The sequence below is a fragment of the Hemiscyllium ocellatum genome, chromosome 15 (assembly GCF_020745735.1).
Source record: "Hemiscyllium ocellatum isolate sHemOce1 chromosome 15, sHemOce1.pat.X.cur, whole genome shotgun sequence".
In the NCBI taxonomy this organism is placed as follows: Eukaryota; Metazoa; Chordata; class Chondrichthyes; order Orectolobiformes; family Hemiscylliidae; genus Hemiscyllium; species Hemiscyllium ocellatum.
In genome coordinates this window covers 36,581,271-36,598,033 of record NC_083415.1, presented here as the reverse complement: position 1 = coordinate 36,598,033, position 16,763 = coordinate 36,581,271, and the positions used below count along the sequence as shown (strand labels likewise).

The 16,763-nt window shown below is 40.6% G+C and overlaps 2 protein-coding genes across 3 annotated transcripts in view; one reads left to right on the top strand and one right to left on the bottom strand.

Moving 5' to 3' along the window:
- LOC132822945 (glucose-induced degradation protein 8 homolog) overlaps nt 1-4,385 on the bottom strand; it is a 44,634-nt gene extending 40,249 nt beyond the window's left edge. For both annotated transcript variants that reach the window (XM_060836376.1, XM_060836377.1), the window contains exon 1: nt 4,334-4,385. The gene's annotated coding sequence lies outside the window, so the exon portion shown is untranslated. The remainder of the gene's footprint in view (nt 1-4,333) is intronic.
- A 383-nt stretch (nt 4,386-4,768) lies between these two features.
- LOC132822943 (dnaJ homolog subfamily C member 5) overlaps nt 4,769-16,763 on the top strand; it is a 67,502-nt gene continuing 55,507 nt past the window's right edge. Inside the window, exon 1 of the mRNA XM_060836371.1 lies at nt 4,769-4,887. The gene's annotated coding sequence lies outside the window, so the exon portion shown is untranslated. The remainder of the gene's footprint in view (nt 4,888-16,763) is intronic.

Here is a 16,763-nt window from a genome sequence, read left to right as displayed (position 1 = left end):
TTAGACTTTATGAAGTTATATAAATACCTGTAAATAATGGAGAATCACTGATTATGCTAACTGGTACTTTTAACAGAAAATACAATATAAATCATATGTAGGCAATAACAAAAAAAGTGTATACGTAACTTGAAATATTTTGACAAAAGCAAATTTTATTTTTGCTAAACCAAAATATCAAACATTTACCTTGGTGCATTAGATCAGTGCTTTATCCTATTCCAACTTATATGATTCAAAAAAAATTAATGCAGAAAGCATATCAGATCAAATTCCAAATGGACATCATAACCAATAACATTACAATGTCAATGTATTAACAAATACTCAGGTGCACCAACAGTAGTCTTGACAATCTGTATGTGACACACAGGGCAATATTAATACTAGTTTTGATAAAATTCCTTATATTTTCTGAAAACTTCTTATAAGAGATGGTCAGATCTACTACTTAGATGGTCAAAGCTCAAAGTAATCAAGAAAATCATAAAAGTAACTGAATTCAAATAGTTGATAAAGTACTCAAAATTTGTTTCAGATAATAAAAGCACTTTTGTTTTAAATGTGTTTTGGTAAGTGTTATGGCACGACCAGCATTGAATACTAATCCACACAGGCCTTGAGAAACTAATGGCAAACCACCTTCTTGAACCACTAAGTCCATCTGGTGCAGAAAAACCCACAGTGCCTTTTTTCTTTGGTAATGTGACATAAATGAGTGACTTGCTAAGCATTTGAATTCAGAAAAAGCCACATGCTGTAGAGCTGGAGTCATATGTAGCACAGATCAGGTAATGATGCCAGATTTTCTCCCATGAAGAGCATTACTAAACTCAACACTCATGAAAATCTGTCAATTTCACAAACAATGTCTATGAGACTAGTATTTTATTTCTGACTAATTACTAAAATGTAATTAATTTAAATTTGATCAATTGCCATTGGTGCTATAGCAGTAATGTTAGTTGACGAATAATCCATTGGCATGATCTAACGATGCACAATGCAGCTAAATGAATTTAAATAACTTAATGGCAATCACAAAACTATGATCGATCATAAACCCATCTAGTTCATTAATGTTGAATTGAAATGAATTTATTGTCACATGTACTGAGGCACAGTGAAAAGCTTCGCCGTGCGAGCAATACAGGCAGATCACATAGTTAAGTAGCATAGATAAGTAAATAATAGGTAAACGGTGGCAAAAACAAAAACGCAGGTACAGGCGAATGTTAAGAGTTTGAGAGTCCATTCAATATTTTCACAACAGTAGGGTAGAAACTGTTTCAAAACGTGTGTGTGTGTGTGTGTGTGTGTGTGTGTGTGTGTGTGTGTGTGTGCGCGCGTTCAATCTTCTGTGCCTTCTCTCTGATGGTAGAGGTTGTAGAATAACATTGCCAGGATGAGGTGGATCTTTGAGAATGCTGGGCAGCCTTTCCTTGACAGTAGACCTGGTAAATGGATTCTATAGATGGGAGGTTGGCCTTTGTGATTGTCTTGGCCAAGTTCACCACTCACTATAACTGTCTCCAATCTTGACTGGTACAGTTGTCATACCAGGTAGTGATACATCCAGACAGAATGCTCTCGATGGCGCACCTATAAAAGTTGGCAAGGGTATTCGCCTTCATGCCAAATTTACTCAGCTGCCTGAGGAAGAAGGGACGTCGTTGAGCCTTTGTAACAAGTGCGTCCACATGAACAGTCCAAGAAAGCTTGTTGTGGATAACCACGCCCAGGAGCTTGACACTCTATGCTCATTCCACCTCTGTACTATTAATGTGTTGGGGGGCATGAGTAACATCCCACCAAAAGATAATGAGTTCCTTGGCTTTGCCAGATTTGAGAGCTAAGTTGTTCTCAGTGCACTATTTTTCCAGGTCTTCCACCTCCTGTCTGTAGTCTGTTTCGTTGCCATCCGAGAGTCGAACGACTATGGTGGCGTCATCAGCGAACTTGTAAATGGCATTAGTCTGGTATTTGGCGACACAGTCGTGAGCATACAGTGAGTACAGTAGGGGCTGAGTATGCACCCATGCGGGTTCCAGTATTGAATGTTACTGAGGATGAAATATTGGTCTGTGGGTCAGGAAATCAAGGATCCAGTTGCAGAGTATGGGGCTTAGTCAGAGATCCTTTAGGGAAGGAAATCTCTCGGCCTTATCTGGCCAGGTCCCCATATACTGCAACATCTGCGGTGATATGGTTGACTCTGAACTGGGCATGGAAATTGCTGAAAATCACTCATTTTAAGGATAGCCATAATGTAGAGGAGCCAGCGTTGGACTGGGAATGGGGGGGAAACAAAGTTAAAAACCACACAACACCAGGTTATAGTTCAACAGGTTTATTTGGAAACACTAGCTTTCAGAGCGCTGCTCCTTCAACCACCTGTGTAGTCACTGCACAACTACATTAGAAGGCCAAGTTCTAAGATTTAGCAATACAGGTTTAAACGTTGTTAGCAACCTGATATGTTCAAAAACATGCAACAAGCTAATTTAAAACAGCACTTTCGATTTAAAGACATGTCATTTCTTATATTCTGAAAGGGGTGTTACAGGAATGTCTTCCAAAAAACTAGACCCAAATCTTCTGCCTCAATTTAGCTGTGGAATAACAGCATCTGAAAACCATAAGCAAACCCCTAGCTTAAGAAGCATTATATGATTGGTCCCAGACTGACAAGAAAACAGATTCAGAACCAACAGCCATAGTCAATGCAGATATACTTTCATATAAAATGATGTCCTTTACAATGAACTGAGTAGGGTTTGAGCGTCTGGTCTTGAAAGCATATAAATGTTATGTCATCAAAAGCAGCAGATTCTTCTTACACCTACAAGTCTCAAGTTTTGACTCCATCAACTCCTCAGTTGAAACATCAAGCTAAGTGCAGAGATACAGCAACTTGACAGGTTAATCAGGAGTGATATTTTTTCAGTTATCACAATTCCATGACTGTTTCTGTTTCCCATTTTCATAAAACCTAAATTACTCCTCCAACCTCTCCTTCCAGCTAGCATCAAAATTCTAAACCAGACTCACAGGTCCCAAAATATGATTTCTTAAATATACTAACAGCCTCTACTCTGCATAAATTACAATCAATTCAGAGTTTATATTACCATCCACACAAGCCTGGTCTGGTGCTCAAGTCATTAACCTAGTAGTCATGATTTGGAGATGCCGGTGTTGGACTGGGGTGTACAAAGTTAAAAATCACCCAACACCAGGTTATAGTCCAACAGGTTTAATTGGAAGCACACTAGCTTTCGGAGCAGTGCTCCTTCATCAGGTGATGAAGGAGTGTCACTCCGAAAGCTAGTGTGCTTCCAATTAAACCTGTTGGACTATGTTCTAGTAAGTTTATTTTATCACTCTTACCCATCTCACCAATCACTTCTAACAAGACTTTGTTACCTTATTTCTTGTCCACACTTCACGTGCAGCTGTTTTTCCTTTGAACACAGCGTTTTAAATTGCCCTCACCTTCACAGTATGCTATACTAAATCTACCTAAAAACCTGTAATTGCATTTTCAACCCAATTTCTTAACTATATTTATTTGTTTTCGACACCATTCTTCATACTCCACGGTAATCGACGTCGCATTGATGCATCTCTAGTACAGAAAGTTAACTGAAAAATGGAAGCTCACTCACTTGTAAGTGGGAAATTCTCTTTGCTCACATTTAAAAAATGTAAACACACACACACACACAAATTCTTCACGTTCCTGTATCTTGAGAAATAAATTTGTTCTTTAACCAAGACCGAAAATGATATATCGCTGTTCAAAACATTCTGTTTTTCAAAAACTATAGAAGGTACAAGGATTTTTAAACCTCTGTTTTATATGTACTTAAATAATAAATGTCTTGACGTAGGTACATGTCGACTGTCTGTACATCCAGTTCAACAAACTGCATCATTCCTCCAATTTTTAAGCATAAATTCGAATAAAAATATCAAGACTTTCATCTCAAAACTGTAGATTGCCTCATAATCTCAAAGCTTGGGTTATGACGAAGCCTTAAAACGAACTGCGACAGAACCGAGTTTATATTGATAAATAAATTTGTAAATGGAAGTGAAAAGCTTGTGCTGCTCGACAGGATTTCCAGCAGAGCGTTAGAAAAGTCACTGCGTCGCCAAGGCCTACGTGCACCAGACACAAAAAAAACTTGCCACATGTAAACAACAACATTCCCAGCAAATACAGAATCACGGGAACGTTTAGGATCCCGGTTTATTTTCACTATACACAGTAGTTGAAAACGAAAGCGGTTTTCAGTCAGAAGCTGAATTTTAAAACTAGCGCACCTACCTCAAGTGTGGGAGATTTTTGTTTGTACCCAGGAACCGCAGGGCAGGAAAACTCGCGATCTTTCAAAGAAAAGTTTGGTTGAACGTGACCGGCACTCAACCGAACTTGCTTGCCGCCCTTCCCTAGCGCTGATTGGTGGCTTTCCCTTGGAGCATTTGGGCACTGTCCCGCCTACTCAGTGTGTGCGGCTGATTATTGGTGAACGCGGTTGTCACTTATCCGCCTGGTGGGGTTTGGGACTCTGGGAGAGGGTGTCCTCAACAGCTTTGAGAGAGGGGGACGGCGCGTGCGCGAGCCGGCTTAACGGTCAGCGCTTGGGGTGGGTGGGTGGGTAGGCGGGATTCCAGTTCCCAGGATGCAGCGGGATTTTTTTTTGCCTCTGCCGACAGTAAATGAAGCACCGGCTGAGGTGGGAGGGGCAAAGGCAGGAAGTGAAGAGACGCTGAAGCTGTGCGAAAGGTGAAGTGCTGACGGAAATCTCTGATATGGTTCATGTCGCAAGAGCTTGAGGAAAGCTAACTCGCCAGGAAGAGAGAGACGAGCAAGAATAGAAGGTAGTAAAATGTGTCGGGTTTTAATCCGTATTGACCCTGTAGTTCGCCGCTGCTTTGCCCCATTGCCGGTGTTTTAGTTGTTGCCTGCGATCTGAGCCATTGCATGATGGCGTTGGGTCTAATCTGCTGCCGCAGATAGCGCTATAAATCTGTGCCGCTCTGGATTTGGGGAGGATTTAGTTCGCCTGCACCGTTACAACGCTTTTATTTCAAGCCTGTGATGACTTCTTAACATTGAAGTGATATGTTAGCCCTTGGGGGAGGGGAGGGGAGGGGGTAAATGGTGAAGGGGACCCAGCGGACCAACAGTCACAGGTTTTTGAATGAGAAGCTCCAGGGTTTGGATCAAGCGCAGCAGCATTGCAGTTTTTTTTTAACCACACGCACTGTCGCCGTGAATGCAAGCTTCTGAACCGTTGGGTTATTGTTGGCGGTGGCAAATTCGTCTTAGTCTCTGGCTATTACTTGTTTATCAATCGAGGGCAAGATTTTCATCACCTTTCCGCACAAAATGCGTCAGTGATCGGGCAGGGTATCCCGGATTTCTGCAAATGGTGAACGTCGGCGAGTTGAGCAATCCCAGCTCGTCCCAGTTCCAGACATGGGGAAGCGTGTTTAACAGGACTTGGATAGATTGTTAATCATTCCCCGGCCGAATCTTTGTTTTTTTAAAAATGTAGCACATCCCTTTGTGAAACACATTTGAAAAATGAGTTATTATATTCAGGGAGAATTAACAAGTATTTTGCCTTTTTTGTGCTGTAAATTTAATAGCTAGTGCAAATTCTAGATGAGGCATTCATGATTCATATATTTAGCGCATAAATGTAACACCGCTCTTTGCATATGACGAGAAATTCATGTCTATTTTTATGCACGTAGAGCATGAGCAATTTTTATTATTGAGCTGCAGTAGTGGCTATACTGTTGCAACTCCTAATGGCTTTTTTTTGATCTAGGTAACTTAATACAATTAAGTTATGTCGAATTCAGCTGTTCAGTATGGGCAACAGGTTTCTTTTGTATTAAGGTAAAATCCTCACAACAAAGTTGAAAGTGATACAGAAATGCCAAATGTTATCAACCAAAAGTGAATAGATTTTTTTTCATTGCAAATTATTTATTTTACTGAAATTAAAGTGACTGCCTGAAATGAAGTTGTAAACTTACAGAATTCTCACTTTTTCAGGATTTAATATGTAACAAGCATTTTCTTTAATTTCAATTATTATAAACTGTACAGTGCAATCCATTTTGATCTGTTGTGCCTATTTGGCTCTTTAAAGGAGCCAGCTAATTAGTCCGCCCCTACACATTTTCCTTTCCAAGTTTATAACCAAGACCCTTGTGAAAGTATTAATTCAGTTTCCTTTCACTACTCTCTCTCTCTCTGGTATGTTCCATATTATAACAACCCCTCTTTTTTTTTGGAAAAAAAACCTCCCTTCATTCTATTCCAGATTGTTTAAAACCTCAGTCTGGCGGCTACTGATCTCTTACAGGTGAAAATGTTTTCTTCCTATTCTTCAAAATCATTAACTAAATCTGCCCTTACCTCCATGTGTTGTGAGAATAACATTCCAAGCTGCTTTAGTCTTCTGAATAACTGTTACTGACATGATAGTAAACATCCTTTGACATCCTTCATAAAATGCGTCCAGAACTGGATACATTCTTCTGATCTGAAGCTCATCAAGTAACTTATAAAAGTTTAGCATTGCTTTTGTACTGTGCTCAATTTATAACAGCTGAAAAATGTGTTGCTGGAAAAGCGCAGCAGGTCAGGCAGCATCCAAAGAACAGGAGAATCGACGTTTCGGGCATGAGCCTAACACCCAGCTCATTGCATTTTTTCTTGTCATGTTCAAAGATTTGTGAATGAGTTTTCCAGTTCATGCTAGAAAATTGTAACTCACTTTATTGCATCTTATTTCTAACAAGCTACAGCACTTTGTACATCCTGTGTTTTTACTTTATCTGCCAATTTCACAAACCTATGTCCTCTGAAGCACCTTTATCTTTGTTCATTGTAGACACATGATACTTGGAAATGGAGTAAACAAACTTTTAAATTCTGCCTTCCATAAGATAAGAACAGGAGAAGGCATGGACCATTTGGACCCTCAAACCTGCTGTCTAAGTCAATAAGATCATTTGTTGAGCAGATTGTGATCTTAACGCTTCTGTCACACATAATCGGTGATTCCTTTGTGAATCAAAAATCAATTTGCAAATTTACTTGTTAATAGTCTAAGGCTTCATGGAAGAGAATTTTCCGCAGCATCAATTTTTTTAAGAGAATAAATTCCTATTACAAAATTTGTTGTCATAGTACATCTGAAAGTGGTTGTTCCAGAATCACAGTCATAGAGGTGTACAGCATAGAAACAGGCACAACGGTCCAGCTCGTCCATGCTGACAAGCTATCTTAACCTAATCTCGTCCCATTTGCCAGCATTTGGCCATATCCCTCCAAACCCTTCCTACTCATATACCCATCCAGATGCCTTTAAATGTTGCAATTTTACCAACTGCCAACACATCTTCTGGCAGTTCATTTCACACGCACCCCATCCACTGCATGAAAAAGTTGCCTCTTAGGTCCCTTTTAAATCTTTCCCCCCTCAACCTAAACCTATGCCCTCTAGTTCTGGACTCCCCCACCCCAGGGAAGAGATGGTATCATCTGCAAACTTGCTAACTATATCTCCTATGTTTGTGTCCAAATCATTTTATATAAATGATGAAAAGTAGTGGACCCAGCACAATCTTTGTCGCACTCCACTGGTCACAGGCCTCCAGTCTGAAAAACAACCCTCCACCACCACCCTCTGTCTTCTACTTTTTGAGCCAGTTCTGTATCCAAATGGCTGATCTCCCTGGTTTTCATGAGATCTAACCTTGCTTAATCACTGTCTCATAGGGAACCTTGTCGAATGCCTTACTGGAGTCCATAATAGATCAAGTCTGCCCTCATCAATGCTCTGTTACTTCTTTAAAAGAAACTCAATCAAGTTTGTGAGTCATGGTTTCTCATGCACAAACCCCTGTTGACTATCTCGAATCAGCCCTTGCCTTTCTGAATACATGTAAATCCCAACCCTCATGATTCCCTCCAGCAACTTGCCCACCACCAAAGTCCGATCTATAGTTCCCTGGCTTTTCCTTACCACCTTTTTAAATAGTGGTACCACATTAGCCAACTTCCAGTCTTCTGGCACCTCATCCGTGATTATTGAAGATATAAATACCTCAGCCAGGGGCCTAGCAATCACTTCCCTGGCTTCCCACAGAGTTCTAGGGTATACCTGATCAGGTCCTGGGGACTTATCAACCTTTTTATGCATCTCAATACATCCAGCATTTTTTCCTCTAATACGGACATTTTTCAAGATGTCACCATCTGTTTCCCTACATCTATATCTTCCATGTTCTTCTCCACAGTAAAAACTGATGCAAAATACCCATTTACTATCTCCCTGTCTCCTGCAGAAAGGCTGCCAAGCTGTTCTGTGAGGGGCCCTATTCTCTCCCTAGTTACCCTTTTTCCTCAATGTATTTGTAAAAATCCTTTGGATTCTCCGTAACCCTATTTGCCAAAGCTATCTCCTGTTCCCTCTTTGCCCTCCCAATTTCCTTCTGAAGTATACTCCGACTGCCTTTACTCCTGAGGATCCACTCGATCTCTCCTGTCTATACCTGATCTATGCTTTTTTTTTTCTAAACCAAACCCTCAATTTCTATAGTCATCCTGCAACCCAGCCTTCTCTTCTGGCACCTTTCCCTGCCACTGCAGGAATTGCGAAACCTGCACCCACTCCTTCCCTTCCACATCCACCAGAGTTTTACCTGCACTTCCACAAGTGTGATTTACTGTACCCGTTGCTCTCAATGTGGTCTTGTCTACTTTGGGGAGACAAGACCCCTACTTGCAGAGCACTTCAGAGAACATCTCTGGGACACCGCACCAACCAACCCATGCCCTGTGGCGGAACACTTCAACTCCCACTCCACGAAGGACATGCAGATCCTAAGCTTCCTCCATTGCCAAACTTCCACCTTTGGACCCTGCAACCACATGGGTTCAGTGTGGATTTTACCAGTTTCCTCATTTCCCCTCTCGCTATCCCATATCCAACCTTCCATTTCGGCACCACACTCATGACTTGTCCTACCTGACTATCTTCCTTCCTACCTATCTGCCCCACCCTCCTCTCTGATCTATCCCCATTATCTCGATTTTCATCCTCCTATTGCACTCCACACCCCTGAAACACATACAGTCACACCGCCTCCCCCCCCCCCCCCCCCCATTTACCTCTACATCCCTTTGGCTCACAAGCTTCATTCCTGATGAAGGCCTTATGCCTGAAATGTCAATTATCCTGCTCCATGGATGCTGTCTGACCTGTTGTGCTTTTCCAGGGCAATACTCTTGACTCTGGTCTAGTCCTCAATTTCTTCTAGTCCTCAATTTCTTCTAGTCCTCAATTTCTTCTAGTCCTCAATTTCTTCTAGTCCTCTAACACAGTTGATCGCTTAGAAGCCTACGTACCCCTCATCGCATTAGAGCCTCTCTTGATACCAGGGACATGGCTATTTGTTCTACATTCCCCTGAAAGTCTGTATCTGTGGCTTTTCTTCCTTCCTGTAACTGCTATCCTTCACATCCCCTTTCTGTTGTAAATTCCTCATTGCCTCTAACTGTCGCTCCAACTGATCCATTCGATCTGATAACATTCGCAACCAAAGACATTTATTGCAGTTATAATCCTCAGTAACACGTAAACTCTGTCAAAACTCCCACATTGGACAAGGAGAGCATATTAATTTACTTGAGGGCATTATTCCTCCTTCCAATCAGCAGACCCAAAAATAATACTTTCTTATTGCTCTACAAAATACTGCTCCAGGCTAACTTGATACTTATGGCTTATATTTTTAGAATTTAATCAAGAGACGTCTCAATAAAACATAGTCAAAAAAGATCCCACTCTCCTCACTAAATTATGCACTTATCTGTTTCTGTGCTATGACGTCTCCCAAATAGGATCCTCCAAGATCAGTTCTGAATTTCGCTGTTTAAGTTTTCCTAGATGCACCTTGATGTCCTGAATTTAAAAAGCAAAGGCATTAACTGCGCAGATTCACTGCTGTGGCAGTTAGTGTGTGTTTCTTTCTCTGTCTTTGACTGACCATGTGCTGCCTATGTTTTGTCCTTCTCCCTTTTTAAAAGTGCCATTGTTTGACTTGTTTTTTCCAAAGTCCAAAACAATGCAATAGCACATAAGACAATAATTGCTGCTCCTGGAATTCAAGGCAATCACCTCCAACACCTATAATACCTCAAAAAGGAGCAGCTGTTTCAGCCACAAATTTTCCCGTCCTCCATCCTCAATAGATATTTGGGTATCAAATCGATGCTAACTTTTTTATTTTGTCTAATAAACAACTGTTCATCACTACTCTTTGCTTTCTATGATTTAATCGGCTGTCTCTTCAATGCCCCTTTAGTCCAATGGGCATTAATTTTGTTAACAGGTGTATTATGTGGCCCATTTCCTTCTAAGCAACAGTATATTTGTCCTGGATTATGTGCTGTAAAGTTTGCCCACCTCAAAGCTTGGGTGGAGGACCCTACAGTTAACGAGATCATCTCTAGTTTTTATTTTTATTTGAGTGGGGTGTCACATTTGCAGCCCCCTGTTATGGGAATGACACCAGATCAAAGGAAGATTGAAGGCTATTTCAACAACATAGCCTTCTGAACATCCTCTTCAGACTTAATAACATATAGTGCTGACAACTTTTTAAAATGGCACCCCATTATCCCTTTTTTTCATGCAGTTTCTATTTCCTTTCATCTTTGAATAAGCAGCATCCTTTTAGAAAAACTGTACATAACATTGTTGGTTGATTGTATAAATGTTTCAAGAAATGTATTGATGTATTTTTATACTGAAATTTCATAATTCCTAAATAGCAAACTTCAAGAGTTGCCAGATGTTGGTACTCCATTTTGAAAAGAAAAGTCTGTCCCAGATTTTTCAATGCATATCCATTTGCTGTTCCCTTGGGTTATTTTTGCATGTCAGTGGATCAGAACAATTTTTTTATTTGCTTGCTTGGGCAGTCACCAGCAAGGTGTTAACACTTATTGTCTGTTCATATCCTTTTTGAGGACATGGCTTTGAACATCTGTCTTGAATGTAAGATGGCTTGATGGTTAATTTCAAAAGTGTTAACCACATTGCTGTAGATCTGGAGTCATTCTATTTCAGAAATACACCTTTTGTTTATAAAACAGTTCCGAGCAGTAATATATTAAGGAAGTTTGTGCATTTGAGGCACCAGGAGGGTCTGATACCTGAACAGACACCCCATTTAACTTTAGCAGAAAGATCTTAGAAGATGGTCTGTCCCCACTGCGCCTTGGTAGCCGTTGACCTAAGCTTCAGTGTGTCAGTAGATCTGGAGTCATATTGACCAGGCCAAATGAGGATGGTAGTTTTTTTTTCCCCTAAAGGATATTGGTAAACCCTGAGAGTGTTTATTTCAATAATGTTCTGCTTTTTGTGGTGACCAGAATTGATTCTTCTGACTCATGCGAGTTACATTCTCCAACTGCATAACATGGTTCCTAGAACTGTACAGTACAGGAACAGGTCATTTGGCCCACAATGTTATACTGAACATAATGCCAAATTAAATTAATCCTTTCTTCCTACACTTGGTCCATATCCCTCCATTCCTTGCATATTCATGTGCTTATCTAGAATTCCCTTAAATGCCTCTGTCGTTTGTGCCGAATTTCAAACTGCTACCACTCTTTACTAAAATAAAAACTTGCCCATCCCATCTCCTTTTGAACAACCTGCTGTCAGCTTTAAATGCATGCCCCTGGTCTTAGATATTTCAATGCTGTGGAAATTGGTTCTGACCATCAATCATATCTATGATGGGATTGAAACTCTTGACTATAATATGCTTAGTCTCTGTTGTCCTTTGACACAACACGTTCCTGTAATTGGAAAGTTTTAATATTCACTGACATCTTATTCTATTGGTCTGGTACATACTTTATTTTAATATAAATGCAAGTTAGAACAGTTTTGTGCTTAGGTTGAGAAATTAGGTTGAGACTAACCATGAAATCTCCCATAACTATAGTTAAGGGTATCTGTACAGAAGATGCCTGTGTTCATCATAGGTAAATAATTAAGGATGCCAGAAAAAGGTTAACATTGCTGTGGGCCATTTGATGCACGTGGATTTTTTTTTTAAATAAGTGCTTAAAATAGTGGAGGGTGGAAAGGAAGTATTCTATCACCAAATGATAGTCGTTGACTGCCCCACTCTCTCCAGATTACCCTAAAAAAGAGCTCAAAGGCCTCAGACTCAACTGGATCCCGGATCCATTGGGCCTGCCTACAACTCTTGTGGTGTCCACTATGGTGTTCTGGGGCTACTTGGACTGTTTTTTAACCACAGGCTGATTAAATCAGCTGGCAACACATGAGAGTGGTACATCCACATGGTGAAGGGCAGAATTCCCACTTAGAACATATTTAACCCATCTGCTGTGTGGAGTGGGTTTCCAACTGGCTAGCTGACGTTTCATCTTCACAAGGCCTTTGTGGTCAAGCCAGAAGGTGGAAATTCCCCTTTAGTTGGGGCAAAATTGAGTTCAAAACTACAAGGCTGGCATCAACCTCATGACAATGACATGATTGAGACTCCAGCAAAGATATATCACAGTGAAGCATTTTACAAATTGTATTTATTTTCTTTCAAATTTGATACTGAGAAAGACCTCTGGTAAATCAAAGGATTGTGACTGTTTTAAAAACCAAGAAGAAATTACCTTGTGAAAGGAAAATTACACTTAACAAACTTACTAGAATTCTTTGTGAAGGAGAGGTAAAGTGGAACAATTAAATGTTATATATTTTGTTTTCATAAATGCATTTGATACGGTACTTTATGTATTGAGGATAGTATTTCAGCAATGATAATGGACTGGCTAACTAATAGAAGACAGAGTTGTGGTGAGGGGGACATTTTCAGGATGGCAATCTGCAACTAGTGAAGTGCCATGGGTATCAGGAAAGTGTACGGATGATGCAAAAATTGGTGGGAAGACAATTACTGATGCACTGTACGGAAGGATTTAGGCAATTTGGCAGGTGGAATATAGTGTGGGCAAATGTGAGATGATGCACTTTGTCAGGAAAAAAGTAGAGGAGTTCAATATTATTTAAATGGAGAAAGTCCATAGAAACCTGCAGTGCACAGATTTGATCATTTTTATGTATGAATCACAACGGCTAGGATAAGATTTCAGTATTTAATAGACAAGGTAAACAGAATGTTCACCTTTATTTCAAAATGGAGTATAAAAATACAGAGGTCTTGCTAAAACTCAACTAGGCACGAGTTGAGCACGCTTAGAATACCAAGTAGTTTTTGTTCCTTTGTTCCATTATCTATGTACTGGCATTGGAGACAGTCCAGAGAAGGTTTACACAGTTGATCCAGAATGTGGAAGTGTCATCCCATTTCCCACCTCAGCCGAAGCAAAATGCTCAGAGACACTGTATAGTTTTACCTCCATTTTCTTTATTCCGGGCCATGGAGGGAGAGAAAACAATTGCCCATGTGCACACAGACATGAGTTCTCAGTCTTCTCTGGAATAGCAGTTTCTTGATTAATTGTCTCATTTTACAGGGAGGAGCATCCAGATAAGAGAACATACAAATTGATTGGGTGACTGTTACAATTGGCGAGTGTCAATAGTAAAGATTAAGCCATCTGCTGTTACACCACAATGAATGTTCTTAACCTTAACTGGCTTCATATAATGAATACTTTTCACCTTGTTAAACTGATCTTGCGTACTAAGTACTTCCAATATTGTTAACTGGCTCTACCTAATGAATACTTTTCCACCTTGTTAACCCATTGTCCTTGCCTCCAGCAAGCAATTGTTAACTACAAGTTTTTATCTGATCTGAGTCATGTCCAGCTGAACATCTTGTTTCACAAATCTCAAAACTAAACTTTTTCCCTACCTGCTTATACCTGAAACACATTCTCGTTCCTTCTTTTTATTATTTCATGACAACCACCAAGATGGCAATACCAGCTTTCAAAAGGCTCTGACAGCAAGTATTTAAGCAAGGTATTGAAACGCAGCATGCAATGATTATAACATCAAATTACAATAGAGTTATAAGAATCCTCCCATGTGGGGAAAAAAAATTCACAAGTAAAGTTCTTAAATCCACAGTCCTTAGTGACCACTCCATCCCCTCCAAGTCGAGTGAAAATGAGTCAGTTCTCCAGAAATCTCCTTCAGTAAAGTTCAATCTGAAAACATAATCCAATCTGTCCTTGCACACCACTCCACAGAGAAATCCTTGGATAAGGGCAGGTAAATGCTTCACAAAACTGATGAAATATCCATCCTTCTGGCGATGCTTCAGATGGAGGATACCAGCGCATCTGAGCATGCAGCAGCAGCAGCAGCAGGCTGAGTGAATGCAGCATTCTTTGCTGCTTCTGCTCCTGCTCTGATATTAAATGAAAGAGCTAACTGGTTGTTGTGATGTTAGCTTGATCAGTGAACCTCATCTTCACTGTTGTTAATTTCTTCACTTTTTGTGTTCATGACTGGGGAGCTGATTGAATCTGTTGGATCAGGTTGTGGAGGGGTGGGCGGTGGACCGAAGGCATGTTTTATCTGTGAATGGAGAAACACTAGAGAAGATGTTAGCTGCTGACAGTATCTTTTCATTACCTGTCGCATTCTTTCCTTGCCAAGGTGGTTATCAGTCTGAAGACAGTTACATATTTAACTACACTAAATTGTCTGCCTATTTCAACGTTCTTTGAATTCTTCAAGTCTGTTATTCTGTTCACTATTTATGACATTATCAAATTTTATACAATCCGTAGACTTTTAAATTGTGCTGCCTAAACAATTCAGTCAATAATAAGCAACAATCAATATTCCTAATATCAAACCCTCTTACCTCATTCAGGTTATTCAAAAATTATTTTCCTTTAAGTTGATACTTGCCAAATGTGAAAATTGCCAGGATAAGTATTTCAAAAGTCTGGAATGGCAAGAAAATAACAATGTTTCCTGTGCTTTAGCTATTGAAGAGTCACTTTCAGTTCAGATTTAAATCTCAAATATTTGTGGGAAACAAATGCTGAATATTCAAAAATGTGTTCTCCATATGAAACTTCCCGAATAAAAGTTGGAATTACTGTGTCAACTTTGGTAGAGATCAAAGTTCTTTGAATTTGGAATAGGAAGGGACCATGAAGTCTTCACAATAATTAACAAAACTAAATTAGCTCAGCCTCCAGTTCTAGTAATCTCTAAAATTTAAACAAAACATCAAAATTAAAATACTCTTTCTGAACACTCTTACATTAAAAACACAGCAGCAAAGATATAATACAATACTCTCATCTTGCTAAAGCATGACCACTGACCCAACTGTTTTTTTTTAAAACAGGCACTGTAGAATTGCAAACAAATAAATTAATTGGTTTTAAGGTTACAAGTTTGATAATTTTTAAAAAGAACATAATTTTGATATAAAAACAAAATCTGCCTCATTACATAGCCGACAAAACACATTAAATTGAGATCCTAATTCAAACAAAGCATAACAGATACTAAAAGGATTTTCTGAACCTGGATTTTAGCAAACTAAAGTTTTTAAACATCAGACACTCAGCATGGCATAATTTACATTGAAGTTTTGCTTTTTCACCCTAAGTATTAGTACAACTTTAATTTGTGTTTATTTTTGCATTCTCTCACAGAAATTACACTTAAAAACAGAAAACCCTCGCACTGTACACATGGTGCTCAATATAAGCCACTCTCTCTCTTTTTCCCCCAGAGCAAACACTCACGGAGTCTCAAATTTTGTCACTTTCTCAGTTTACTTCTCACTGGGGCTCGAACCCCGTTAAACACAGAGGCCTTAAAACCCACTTAAAACAGGGAGGTTGAGCCTCAGCACAGCATGGAGGACTTGAACCTCAAATCAACCCACCCAGGGGACTGTAACCTGTATGACCCCCCCCCCCCCCCATGTACTCCCACAGCTACCTGGACTACACCTCCTCCCACCCTGCCCCCTGTAAAAACTCCATCCCATATTCCCAATTCCTTCGTCTCCGCCGCATCTGCTCCCAGGAGGACCAGTTCCAATACTGTACAGCCCAGATGGCCTCCTTCAAGGACCGCAGACTCCCCCCAGACGTGATCGACGATGCCCTCTACCGCATCTCCTCCACTTCCTGCTCCTCCAACCGCCACCAAGACAGAACCCCACTGGTTCTCACCTACCACCCCACCAACCTCCGCATACAGCGTATCATCCGCCATCATTTCCGCCACCTCCAAACGGACCCCACCACCAGGGATATATTTCCATCCCCTCCCCTATCAGCGTTCCGCAAAGACCACTCCCTTCGTGACTCCCTCGTCAGGTCCACATCCCCCACCAACCCAACCTCCACTCCCAGTACCTTCCCCTGCAACCGCAGGAAATGTAAAACTTGCGCCCACACCTGCTCCCTCACTTCCCTCCAAGGCCTCAAGGGATCCTTCCATATCCGCCACAAGTTCACCTGCACCTCCACACACATCATCTATTGCATCCGCTGCACCCGATGTGGCCTCCTCTACATTGGGGAGACGGGCCGTCTACTTGCGGAACGCTTCAGAGAACACCTCTGGGACGCCCGTACCAACCAACCCAACCGCCCTGTGGCTCAGCACTTTAACTCTCCCTCCCACTCCACCGAGGACATGCAGGTCCTTGGACTCCTCCATCGGCAGAACATA